The sequence below is a fragment of the Oncorhynchus tshawytscha genome, linkage group LG28 (genome assembly GCF_018296145.1).
Source record: "Oncorhynchus tshawytscha isolate Ot180627B linkage group LG28, Otsh_v2.0, whole genome shotgun sequence".
Taxonomy (NCBI): domain Eukaryota; kingdom Metazoa; phylum Chordata; class Actinopteri; order Salmoniformes; family Salmonidae; genus Oncorhynchus; species Oncorhynchus tshawytscha.
Window position 1 is genome coordinate 41,228,397 of NC_056456.1, and position 13,974 is coordinate 41,242,370.

General features: G+C 47.9%; 1 pseudogene; it reads left to right on the top strand.

The window, feature by feature from the left end:
• The first annotated feature begins 2,522 nt into the window (after positions 1-2,522).
• The window catches only part of LOC121841210, a 60,609-nt pseudogene continuing 49,157 nt past the window's right edge, over positions 2,523-13,974 (top strand).

Sequence of the window (13,974 nt, forward strand, 5' to 3'; positions counted from 1 at the left end):
CTCCACAAAGCCCTTTTCCCACCTGGACAAAAGGAACACTTATGTGAGAATGCTGTTCATTGACTACAGCTCAGAGTTCAACACCATAGTACCCTCAAAGCTCATCACTAAGCTAAGGACCCTGGGACTAAACACCCCCCTTTGCAACTGGATCCTGGACTTCCTGACGGGCCGCCATCCAGGTGGTAAGGGTAGGTAACAACACATCTGCCACGCTGATCCTCAACACTGGGGACTCTTAGGGGGTGTGTGCTCAGTCCCCTCCTGTACTCCCTGTTCACCCACGACTGCATGGCCAGGCATGACTCCAACACCATCATTAAGTTTGCTGATGACACAAGAGGGGTAGGCCTGATCACCGACAACGATGAGAGCCTATAGGGAGGAGGTCAGAGACCTGGCAGTGTGGTGCCAGGACAACAACCTCTCCCTCAATGTGAGCAAGACAAAGGAGCTGATCGTGGACTACAGGAAAAGAAGGGCCGAACAGACCCCCATTAACATCGACGGGACTGAAGTAAGAGTGGGTCAAGAGTTTCAATTTCCTTGGCAAAGACGCATTAAGGAAATAAATTCCACAAATGAACTTTTAACAAGGCAGACTTGTTATTTGAAATGCATTCCACGTGACTACCTCATGAAGCTGGTTGAGAGAATGTCAAGAGTGTGCAAAGATGTCATCAAAGCATAGGGTGGTTACTTTGAAGTATCTCAAATATCAAATATATTTAGATTTATTTAACACTTTTTTGTTTCTACATGATTCCATATGTGCTATTTCATAGTTTTGATGTCTTCACTATTATTCTAGAAAATAGTAAAAATAAAGAAAAACCCTTGAATGAGTAGGTGTCCAAACGTTTGACTGGTACTGTATATTTATTTTTCTGTACAATTTGAAAAGTTGTATTTGTTTTGTTGCTAAACTAATAATACAGGAAACAGACTGCTGCAACCTGATTGGCTAAACGCTATATTAAACATTCGGGACTAGCATTTCTAGGCGTTAGCCACTTTAGCATGGTGATGATTTCAGCAAGGGCTGATTTCAAGGTTTTACTGCTAACCTACAAAGCATTACATGGGCTTGCTCCTACCTATCTCTCTGATTTGGTCCTGCCGTACATACCTACACGTACGCTACGGTCACAAGACGCAGGCCTCCTAATTGTCCCTAGAATTTCTAAGCAAACAGCTGGAGGCAGGGCTTTCTCCTATAGAGCTCCATTTTTATGGAACGGTCTGCCTACCCATGTCAGAGACGCAAACTCGGTCTCAACCTTTAAGTCTTTACTGAAGACTCATCTCTTCAGTGGGTCATATGATTGAGTGTAGTCTGGCCCAGGAGTGTGAAGGTGAACGGAAAGGCTCTGGAGCAACGAACCGCCCTTGCTGTCTCTGCCTGGCCGGTTCCCCTCTTTCCACTGGGATTCTCTGCCTCTAACCCTATTACAGGGGCTGGGTCACTGGCTTACTGGGGCTCTCTCATGCCGTCCCTGGAGGGGGTGCGTCACCTGAGTGGGTTGATTCACTGTTGTGGTCATCCTGTCTGGGTTGGCGCCCCCCTTGGGTTGTGCCGTGGCGGAGATCTTTGTGGGCTATACTCAGCCTTGTCTCAGGATGGTAAGTTGGTGGTTGAAGATATCCTCTAGTGGTGTGGGGGCTGTGCTTTGGCAAAGTGGGTGGGGTTATATATCCTTCCTGTTTGGCCCTGTCCGGGGTGACCTCGGATGGGGCCACAGTGTCTCCTGACCCCTCCTGTCTCAGCCTCCAGTATTTATGCTGCAGTAGTTTATGTGGGGGGGCTGGGGTCAGTTTGTTATATCTGGAGTACCTCTCCTGTCCTATTCGGTGTCCTGTGTGAATCTAAGTGTGCGTTCTCTAATTCTCTCCTTCTCTCTTTCTTTCTCTCTCTCGGAGGACCTGAGCCCTAGGACCTGAGCTCCAGGACTACCTGACATGATGACTCCTTGCTGTCCCCAGTCCACCTGGCCATGCTGCTGTTCCAGTTTCAACTGACCTGAGCCCTAGGACCATGCCCCAGGACTACCTGACATGATGACTCCTTGCTGTCCCCAGTCCACCTGGCCATGCTGCTGCTCCAGTTTCAACTTCCACCTGACTGTGCTGCTGCTCCAGTTTCAACTGTTCTGCCTTATTATTATTCGACCATGCTGGTCATTTATGAACAGCCATGTTCTGTTATAATCTCCACCCGGCACAGCCAGAAGAGGACTGGCCACCCCACATAGCCTGGTTCCTCTCTAGGTTTCTTCCTAGGTTTTGGCCTTTCTAGGGAGTTTTTCCTAGCCACCGTGCTTCTACACCTGCATTGCTTGCTGTTTGGGGTTTTAGGCTGGGTTTCTGTACAGCACTTTGAGATATCAGCTGATGTACGAAGGGCTATATAAATACATTTGATTTGATTTGATTTGATGGAAAACTGTGTTTCATAAAGAAAGTACAATTTTCCCCCTCCGTGAAATCTAGTTAAGGAGGAAATCAAGTTCTTTGCAGCAGACTGAATGAAGAATGTTTTAGGTACGAATTCACTGGGGATACGAGTGTATTTCCGCTGCATACAATGCATTTGGACGGTAAGACTCCATATCTCCATCTACCGACCGCTCGGCTCTGCGGCTGAATACAGTAATATGCGGATTCACATCAGCCCAACGGACTAGTCAGAGTTTTGTCTTCTAAGTCTCCACAACACCGCTGCCCTAAAATACCGTATTTACATTTATGCAGCAACAAATGGGGAACTGTAGGCTACCGTAAAGATCTGAATAGGTTGATTCTCCAGTATGGGAAACCCATGGACAGACTCGCTGTGGGATCTCAGAAGTTGTCTCTGTCTGTCTCCTGTCTGTCCCGCTGTCTCAGGTCTGAAGGTAAAGATATCTCTGGTCGAGCTGGAGGTACAGTCTCCCCTCGTGCGCAGGAGGGTGCACGTTGAGCGCGTGCTGCGGCTGCAGTGATCAAATACCTGTCATCTCTTACTAGCTGCGCTGCGTGCTTGATATTACCGACTGAACGGAGGATTTACTGGGAACGGGAACTGAGAACATACCGGCCCAAACCCCCTCCGCCTGGACACCGATGGCTTCATGGTAAGGGAGAGTTTTTTTTTAATAGTTTCATTCTGTGCTGGGATGTTTACTCTACATGATCGCGGCTGAAAGGTGCTACATGATCGATCTGATTTCTGCATTGGCCATCCAGCATTTAGTGGTACGGCCTCTGCAGAAGTCAGGGCAGGCATACCTGTTCTTTGTCGAGCAGCACATTAGTGTTGTGAAGGAAGATGTCAAGGAAGTGAGTTTGCGTTTATACAGGACCTCCCGCCCTCACCTACCGTCAACTAATCATGTCAATGCGGAGCTAAATGGAGCCCTCCTCTGCTTGCCTCTAGAGGCTCCGCTTTGCGTCAAACCATCCATTGGACGCCTCCGACCACATTTCGGATCAAGCATACATTGTCTCTTACCCAAACAGGCTATCTATATAGTTTATGCATGGCTGTGCGCTCGCAATGGGGGGTAGTGCGTTGGATAGTAGCCTATAGGATGCTTATATACTACATAGTTAACTGATTGGTTAAACTGATTGTTTATTACTTACCTGATAATGTAGCCTCGGAATATGCTCTCTTCAATTCAATTTCAATCCCTCTCTCTCAATTTTCAGTTCAATTTCAATCCCTCTCACAATTCAATTTAATTTAATAAGGGCTTTATTGGCATGGCATACATGTGTTAACATTGACAAAGCAAGTGAATTCGATAATAAACGAAAGTGAAATATACAAAAATTCACAGTAAATATTACACTCACAAAAGTTCAAAAAGAATAGACATTTCAAATGTCATATTATGTGCAAATAGTTAAAGTACAAAAGGGAAAATAAATAAACATAAATATGGGTTGTATTTACAATGGTGTTTGTTCTTCACTGGTTGCCCTTTTCTCGTGGCAACAGGTCACAAATCTTGCTGCTGTGATGACACACTGTGGTATTTCACCCAATAGATATGGGAGTTTATCAAAATATGATTTGTTTTCTAATTCTTTGAGGATCTGTGTAATCTGAGGGAAATATGTGTCTCTAATATGGGAGGAGGATAGGAAAGCAGCTCAATTTCCACCTCAATTTGTGGGCAGAGTGCACATAGCCTGTCCGGCCCCACACGGTAATTTTGGGAAGAGGGCCTGAACGGAACCAAAGCAAAGAAAGTGAGCCCCCGGAACCAAAGCAAAGAAAGTAAATGTCAAAGCCCCCTCTCCTATCTAACCTGCCCCCCTCTCCTATCTAACCTGCTCCCCCTCTCCTATCTAACCCTCTCCTATCTAACCTGCCCCCTCTCCTATCTAACCTGCCCCCTCTCCTATCTAACCTGCCCCCTCTCCTATCTAACCTGCCCCCCCTCCTATCTAACCTGCCTACCCACCACTTACCTAACCCCCTCTCCTATCTAACCTGCCTACCCACCACTACCTAACCTACCCCTCCTATCTAACCTGCCTACCCACCACTTACCTAACCTACCCTCTCCTATCTAACCTGCCTACCCACCACTTACCTAACCTACCCTCTCCTATCTAACCTGCCTACCCACTACTTACCTACCCTACCCTCTCCTATCTAACCTGCCTACCCACTACTTACCTACCCTACCCTCTCCTATCTAACCTGCCTACCCACTACTTACCTAACCTACCCTCTCCTATCTAACCTGCCTACCCACCACTTACCTAACCTACCCTCTCCTATCTAACCTGCCTACCCACTACTTACCTACCCTACCCTCTCCTATCTAACCTGCCTACCCACCACTTACCTAACCTACCCTCTCCTATCTAACCTGCTTCCCCACTACTTACCTAACCTACCCTCTCCTATCTAACCTGCCTCCCCACTACTTACCTACCCTACCCTCTCCTATTTAGTCTTCTACAGTCCTCTACTGTTTAGTCTTCTACAGTCCTCTACTCTACTGTTTAGTCTTCTACAGTCCTCTACTGTTTAGTCTTCTACAGTCCTCTACTCTACTGTTTAGTCTTCTACAGTCCTCTACTCTACTGTTTAGTCTTCTTTACAGTCCTCTACTCTACTGTTTAGTCTTCTACAGTCCTCTACTGTTTAGTCTTCTACAGTCCTCTACTCTACTGTTTAGTCTTCTTTACAGTCCTCTACTCTACTGTTTAGTCTTCTTTACAGTCCTCTACTCTACTGTTTAGTCTTCTACAGTCCTCTACTCTACTGTTTAGTCTAGTGGTTCCTGGTGAGGGCCGGACGGCTCATGAGGAGGCAGGGAGTATGTTGTGTATAACCAATCCAGTTGATTTGTGAATTTTAATCGACCTTGGTGCTACATTCGCTGAGATATGATGGTAAGAAGATTTGAATTTAGCATTGAGCTTCAACCAATGCATACTATAGTCGCGAGGACTGCTTCTTACTGTATATACCAGTTTATTAGTGTGAGAGAGAGAGAGAGAGAGAGAGAGAGATGATTGTTATGTTCTGTGTTAGTTTGTTGCTCAGACAGGGAGAGCTTCTTTAATGTCCTGAGTTAGTTGTTTCTCAGAGTTTTTATTTTATTTTTCAGTATTTTGTAGTGGTCTTGCGGAGGTATGTTTATGTCCTTGCTTAGACAAGAGGCCTGCGGGCATACATATACCCGTAGTATTTACTGTCTAGACACACTAGGTAAGACCTGGGCGAACCACCCCCTGTATTTTGGTTAGCGCACCAGGCGGTGCTAAGTTAGGTAAGTAGTGGGTAGGCAGGTTAGATAGGAGAGGGTAGGTTAGGTAAGTAGTGGGTAGGCAGGTTAGGTAGGAGAGGGTAGGTTATATTAGTAGTGGGTAGGCAGGTTAGATAGGAGAGGGTAGGTTAGATTAGTAGTGGGTAGGCAGGTTAGATAGAGAGGGTAGAAGACTAAGTAGTGGGTAGGCAGGTTAGATAGGAGATAGTAGGTTAGGTAAGTAGTGGGTAGGCAGGTTAGATTAGTAGTGGGTAGGAAGGTTAGATAGGAGAGGGTAGGTTAGATTAGTAGTGGGAAGGCAGGTTAGGTAGGAGAGGGTAGGTTAGGTAAGTAGTGGGTAGGCAGGTTAGGTAGGAGAGGGTAGGGTAGATAGGAGAGGGTAGGTTAGGTAAGTAGTGGGTAGGCAGGTTAGATAGGAGAGGGTAGGTTAGGTAAGTGGTGGGTAGGCAGGTTAGATAGGAGAGGGTAGGGTAGGTAAGTAGTGGGTAGGCAGGTTAGATAGGAGAGGGTAGGGTAGGTAAGTAGTGGGGAGGCAGGTTAGATAGGAGAGGGTAGGTTAGGTAAGTAGTGGGTAGGCAGGTTAGGTAGGAGAGGGTAGGTTAGATAGGAGAGGGTAGGTTAGGTAAGTAGTGGGTAGGCACGTTAGATAGGAGAGGGTAGGGTAGGTAAGTAGTGGGTAGGCAGGTTAGATAGGAGAGGGTAGGTTAGGTAAGTAGTGGGTAGGCAGGTTAGATAGGAGAGGGTAGGTTAGGTAAGTAGTGGGTAGGCAGGTTAGATAGGAGAGGGTAGGGTAGGTAAGTAGTGGGTAGGCAGGTTAGATAGGAGAGGGTAGGTTAGGTAAGTAGTGGGAGGCAGGTTAGATAGGAGAGGGTAGGTTAGGTAAGTAGTGGGTAGGCAGGTTAGGTAGGAGAGGGTAGGTTAGATAGGAGAGGGTAGGTTAGGTAAGTAGTGGGTAGGCACGTTAGATAGGAGAGGGTAGGGTAGGTTAGATATGAGAGGGTAGGTTAGGTAAGTAGTGGGTAGGCAGGTTAGATAGGAGAGGGTAGGTTAGGTAAGTAGTGGGTAGGCAGGTTAGATAGGAGAGGGTAGGTTAGGTAAGTAGTGGGTAGGCCGGTTAGATAGGAGAGGTTAGGTAAGTAGTGGGTAGGCAGGTTAGATAGGAGAGGGTAAGTAGTGGGTAGGCAGGTTAGATAGGAGAGGGTAAGTAGTGGGTAGGCAGGTTAGATAGGAGAGGGTAGGGTAGGTAAGTAGTGGGTAGGCAGGTTAGATAGGAGAGGGTAGGGTAGGTAAGTAGTGGGTAGGCAGGTTAGATAGGAGAGGGTAGGTTAGTGGGTAAGAAGGTTAGATAGGAGAGGGTACGTTAGGTAAGTAGTGGGTAGGCAGGTAAGATAGGAGATGGTAGGTTAGGTAAGTAGTGGGTAGGCTGGTTAGAGGACTGTAGAAGACTAAACAGTAGAGGACTGTAGAAGACTAAACAGTAGAGTAGAGGACTGTAGAAGACTAAACAGTAGAGTAGAGGACTGTAGAAGACTAAACAGTAGAGGACTGTAAATCAAATCAAAATCAAATCAAATCAAATTTATTTATATAGCCCTTCGTACATCAGCTGATATCTCAAAGTGCTGTACAGAAACCCAGCCTAAAACCCCAAACAGCAAGCAATGCAGGTGTAGAAGCACGGTGGCTAGGAAAAACTCCCTAGAAAGGCCAAAACCTAGGAAGAAACCTAGAGAGGAACCAGGCTATGTGGGGTGGCCAGTCCTCTTCTGGCTGTGCCAGTGGAGGACTTATAACAGAACATGGCCAAGATGTTCAAATGTTCATAAATGACCAGCATGGTCGAGAAGACTAAACAGGCAGAACAGTTGAAACTAAACAGCAGCACAGTCAGGTAAAAGTTGAAACTGGAGCAGTAGAAGAGAGCATGGCCAGGTGGACTGGGGACAGCAAGGAGTCATCATGTCAGGTAGTCCTGGGGCATGGTCCTAGGGCTCAGGACCTCAGAGAGTAGAGGAAAGAAGACTAAACAGAGAGAATTAGAGAACGCACACTTAGAAGATTCACACAGGACAGTAATAGGACAGGAGAAGTACTCCAGATATAGACAAACTGATCCCAGCCTGTAGAAGACTAAACATAAACTACTGCAGCATAAATACTGGAAGCTGAGACAGGAGGACTGTAGAAGACTAAACAGGAGAGGACTGTGGCCCCATCCGAGACTAAACAGTAGAGTAGAGGACAGAAGACCAAACAGGAAGGATATAAGACTAAACTTTGCCAAAGCACAGAGGACTGTAGAGAGGGACTAAACAGTAGAGGACTGTAGAAGACTAAACAGTATATATGTATAGGATATATATATAGAAGACTAAACATATATAGAGGACTATATAAGACTAAACAGTAGAGTAGAGGACTGTAGAAGACTAAACAGTAGAGTAGAGGACTGTAGAAGACTAAACAGTAGAGGACTGTAGAAGACTAAACAGTAGAGGACTGTAGAAGACTAAACAGTAGAGGACTGTAGAAGACTAAACAGTAGAGGACTGTAGAAGACTAAACAGTAGAGGACTGTAGAAGACTAAACAGTAGAGTAGAGGACTGTAGAAGACTAAACAGTAGAGGACTGTAGAAGACTAAACAGTAGAGTAGAGGACTGTAGAAGACTAAACAGTAGAGTAGAGGACTGTAGAAGACTAAACAGTAGAGGACTGTAGAAGACTAAACAGTAGAGGACTGTAGAAGACTAAACAGTAGAGGACTGTAGAAGACTAAACAGTAGAGTAGAGGACTGTAGAAGACTAAACAGTAGAGGACTGTAGAAGACTAAACAGTAGAGTAGAGGACTGTAGAAGACTAAACAGTAGAGTATGCCCTAGGTTTATGTTGTAATGTCTTCATATTAGGTCTAATGTTAGGTCCTTGTCTCTGTTTCAGACCCTCTGTGTTCCAATGAGCTAACAGGAGCTAACAGGAGCTTTTTCTGTGGATTACTTGGAACACCCACACACACACACACACACACACACACACACACACACCCACACCCACACCCACACACACACACACACACACACACACACACACACACACACACACACCCTTGCTGTACACCTCTCTGGTCAAGATGAGAGGCCTCCTGCTGATTACCATTCTCCTCCTGCCGGTGGTGAGTAAACCAGGACACACACACAGTGGAGAAGGACTGGACACGAAACTCACAGTGGAGAAGGGATAGATAGGACATACAGTGGAGAAGGGATAGATAGGACACACAGTGGAGAAGGGATAGATAGGACACACAGTGGAGAAGGGATAGATAGGACATACAGTGGAGAAGGGATAGATAGGACACACAGTGGAGAAGGGATAGGGACAGAGAAGGGGACACACAGTGGAGAAGGGATAGATAGGACACAGTGGAGAAGGGATAGATAGGACAGATAGGACATACAGTAGGGAGAAGGGATAGATAGGACACACAGTGGAGAAGGGATAGATAGGACATACAGTGGAGAAGGGATAGATAGGACACACAGTGGAGAAGGGATAGATAGGACATACAGTGGAGAAGGGATAGATAGGACACACAGTGGAGAAGGGATAGATAGGACACACAGTGGAGAAGGGATAGATAGGACACACAGTGGAGAAGGGATAGATAGGACATACAGTGGAGAAGGGATAGATAGGACACACAGTGGAGAAGGGATAGATAGGACACACAGTGGAGAAGGGATAGATAGGACACACAGTGGAGAAGGGATAGATAGGACACACAGTGGAGAAGGGATAGATAGGACATACAGTGGAGAAGGGATAGATAGGACATACAGTGGAGAAGGGATAGATAGGATAGACATAAAGACATTCACCTTCAGTAGACAAGCCATTCCAAATAGCTCTTTGTGAACACGTGGCCAATGTGTTGCTGCTAGATGTAGTACAGTGCTGAGAGATTCTCAGAGAGAACATGAATGATTAGCAGCACTATTTACTATTCTGCACATTATTGTTTCTGGGAAATCCTGACTGGCTGGCTGACTGGTTGTCTGGCTGGCTGATTAACTGGCTGGCTGACTGTCTGGTTAACTGGATGAATGGCGGATTAACTGGCTGGCTGGCTGGCAGGTTGGCTGACTGGATGACTGGCAGGTTGGCTGACTGGCTGTCTGGTTGGATGGCTGGCTGACTGATTAAATGGCTGTCTGATTCATTGGCTGGCTGGCTGGCTGACTGGTTGGCTGGCTGGCTGAATGGAAGGCTGACTGGCTGGTTGGCTGACTGACTGGAACGTTGGCTGACTGACTGGAAGGTTGACAGGCTGGCTGCTTGGCTAACTGGTTGGCTGACTGACTGGAAGGCTGACTGGTTGGCTGGCTGCCTGAACGGCTGGCTGATCAACTGTCTGACTGACTGATTTGCTGGCTGGCTGGCTGGCTGACAGATTGGCTGGCTGACTGACTGGTTGGCTGCCTAGTTGGCTGACTGCCTGGTTGGCTGATTAAATGGCTGACGGATTAGCTGACTGGTTGCAGGCTGACTGGAAGGCTGACTGACAGGTTGGATGGCTGGTTGGCTTGCTGACTGGCTGGTTTGCTGACTAATTGGTTGACTGGCTGGCTGGCTGGTTGGTTGGCTGGCTGGTTACCTGCTTCTAGTCAAATTGCTAACAGTTTTTTATAAATAGACAGATGACGTTAACAACAGCTACACAGTTCAAGTCCATTTGAATTCACTCTGTGTGTGTGTGTGTGTGTGTGTGTGTGTGTGTGTGTGTGTGTGTGTGTGTGTGTTCCAGGTGTGCTCCATGTATTCCGAGAACTCCGACTGTGTGGTCAAAAGACAGCAGGAGAGATGTATGGAGAGGATCGCCCTGCACAACCTAACACACTACCTGGATAATGGTAGGACTGTGTGTGTGTGCTTGCATGTGTATAATCACTCTCCTCTGAGTGTCTCATCCTCCTCCACACTCTCCAGGTGGCATTGTCTCTCTTTCACTCTGGGAGGACAAATCTGGAAACAATCATGGGAGAGGAAAGGATGGTGGAGAAGAGAGGATGGGAGAGGAGGAGAGGATGATGGAAAAGAGATGATGGGAGAGGAGGATTGGAGAGGAGAGAGATGATTGGAGAGGAGGATTGGAGAGGAGGATGGGAGAGAGAGGAGAGGATGGGAGACGAGAGGATGGTGGAGAAGCGGTGAGGAGAGGTTGAGAGAGGAGAGGATGGTGGAGAAGATGATGGGAGGGGAGAGGATGGTGGAGGAGAGGAGAGAGAGGAGAGGAGAGGAGGCTGGGAGAGGAAAGGATGGGAGAGGAGAGCATGGTTGAGAAAAGGATAGGAGAGGATGGGAGAGGAGAGGATGGGAAAGGAGAGGAGAGGATGGGAGAGGAGAGGGTGAGAGAGGAGAGGGTGGGTGAGGAGAGGATGGTGGAGAAGAGGAGAGGATTGGAGAGGAGAGGATGGTGGAGAAGAGGAGAGGATTGGAGAGGAAAGGAAAATATGGGAGGGGAGAGGATGGTGGAGGAGAGGAGAGAGAGGATTGGAGAGGAAAGGATGGGAGAGAAGAGCATGGTTGAGAAAAGGATGGGAAAGGAGAGGAGAGGATGGGAAAGGAGAGGAGAGGATGTGAGAGGAGAGGATGGGAGAGGAGAGGGTGGGTGAGGAGAGGATGGTGGAGAAGAGGAGAGGATTGGAGAGGAGAGGATGGTGGAGAAGAGGAGAGGATTGGAGAGGAAAGGAAAAGATGGGAGGGGCAAGGATGGTAGAGGAGAGGAGAGGAGAGAGAGGAAAGGATGGGAGAGGAGAGCATGGTGGAGAAAATGATGGGAGAGGAGAGGATGGGAAAGGAGAGGAAAGGATGGGAGAGGAGAGCATGGTGGAGAAAAGGATGGGAGAGGAGAGGAAAGGAAAGGATGGGAGAGGATGATGGAGGAGAGGAGAGGATTGGAGAGCATGGTGGAGAAGAGAGGATGGGAGAAGAGAGGATGGGAGAGGAGGGGATGGTAGAGGATGGGAGAGGAGGGGATGGGAGAGGAAAGGATGAGAGACGAGAGCATGGTGGAGAGGAGGGGAGAGGAGAGGAGGATGGGAGATGAGAGGATGGGGAGAGAGGCTGGGAGAGGAGAACAGAGGAGAGGATGAGAGAAGAGAGGAAAGGATGGGAGAGGAGAGGATAGAATGGGAGAGGAGAGGATGGTGGAGAGGAACGGATGAGAAGGGAGAAGAGGTGAGAGGATGGGGAGGAGAGGAGAGAATGAGAGAAGAGAGGATAGGAGAGAAGAGGATTGTAGAGGAGAGGATGGGAGAGGAGAGAGAGGATGGTAGAGGAGAGTAGAGGAACGGATGGGAGAGGAGAGGAGAGAAGGATGAGACGAGAAAAGAGGACAGAGAGGAAAGAATGAGAGAGGAGAGGGTGGGAGATGAGAGGAGAGGGTGGGAGATGAGATGAGAGGGTGGGAGATGAGAGGAGAGGCTGGGGTGAGGAGAGGAGAGGATAGGAGAGAAGAGACGAGGATATGATAGGAGAGGATAGGAGAGAAGAGACGAGGATAGGAGAGGAGAAGTCTGACTCAGTCTGAAAACAACAAATTTAAACAGGTTGAAGTTGAGATAATTTATCATGGTGTGTTTTAAAGGTCATTCTAAGAACAGAGAAGCAGCAGTTGGAGATGTCTCTGTGGTTCTGTATATCCAATTAAATGGTTTCTGTCAGTAGCTCAGTGTGGATGTTTATAGGAAGCCTGGGCTAAGATGATCACTTTATCCTGTTCTTATTGCCAAATCATAAAGAACCACAATGAATATCACTGACAGATACAGACTCTTGGATCTGATTTAGGTGTTTAAAACAAATTACAAATCCCAAGATGCATGTCGCTTCGGACAACAACAAAAAAAAGTGTCTGTTTTCACTGTTTCATACCCACACCTTTAACATCTGCATCTCTCCTCCTGTCTAGGGTCACTCTCCTGCCTATGGCAGTGCTACTGACTTCCTGTCTAGGGTCACTCTCCTGCCTATGGCAGTGCTACTGACTTCCTGTCTAGGGTCACTCTCCTGCCTATGGCAGTGCTACTGACTTCCTGTCTAGGGTCACTCTCCTGCCTATGGCAGTGCTACTGACTTCCTGTCTAGGGTCACTCTCCTGCCAATGGCAGTGCTACTGACTTCCTGTCTAGGGTCACTCTCCTGCCTATGGCAGTGCTACTGTCTTACTGTCTAGGGTCACTCTCCTGCCTATGGCAGTGCTACTGACTTCCTGTCTAGGGTCACTCTCCTGCCTATGGCAGTGCTACTGACTTCCTGTCTAGGGTCACTCTCCTGCCTATGGCAGTGCTACTGACTTCCTGTCTAAGGTCACTCTCCTGCCTATGGCAGTGCTACTGACTTCCTGTCTAGGGTCACTCTCCTGCCTATGGCAGTGCTACTGACTTCCTGTCTAGGGTCACTCTCCTGCCTATGGCAGTGCTACTGACTTCCTGTCTAGGGTCACTCTCCTGCCTATGGCAGTGCTACTGACTTCCTGTCTAGGGTCACTCTCCTGCCTATGGCAGTGCTACTGACTTCCTGTCTAGGGTCACTCTCCTGCCAATGGCAGTGCTACTGTCTTACTGTCTAGGGTCACTCTCCTGCCTATGGCAGTGCTACTGACTTCCTGTCTAGGGTCACTCTCCTGCCTATGGCAGTGCTACTGACTTCCTGTCTAGGGTCACTCTCCTGCCTATGGCAGTGCCACTGACTTCCTGTCTAGGGTCACTCTCCTGCCTATGGCAGTGCTACTGACTTCCTGTCTAGGGTCACTCTCCTGCCTATGGCAGTGCTACTGACTTCCTGTCTAGGGTCACTCTCCTGCCTATGGCAGTGCTACTGACTTCCTGTCTAGGGTCACTCTCCTGCCTATGGCAGTGCTACTGACTTCCTGTCTAGGGTCACTCTCCTGCCTATGGCAGTGCTACTGACTTCCTGTCTAAGGTCACTCTCCTGCCTATGGCAGTGCTACTGTCTTACTGTCTAGGGTCACTCTCCTGCCAATGGCAGTGCTACTGTCTTACTGTCTAGGGTCACTCTCCTGCCAATGGCAGTGCTACTGTCTTACTGTCTAGGGTCACTCTCCTGCCTATGGCAGTGCTACTGACTTCCTGTCTAGGGTCACTCTCCTGCCTATGGCAGTGCTACTGACTTCCTGTCTAGG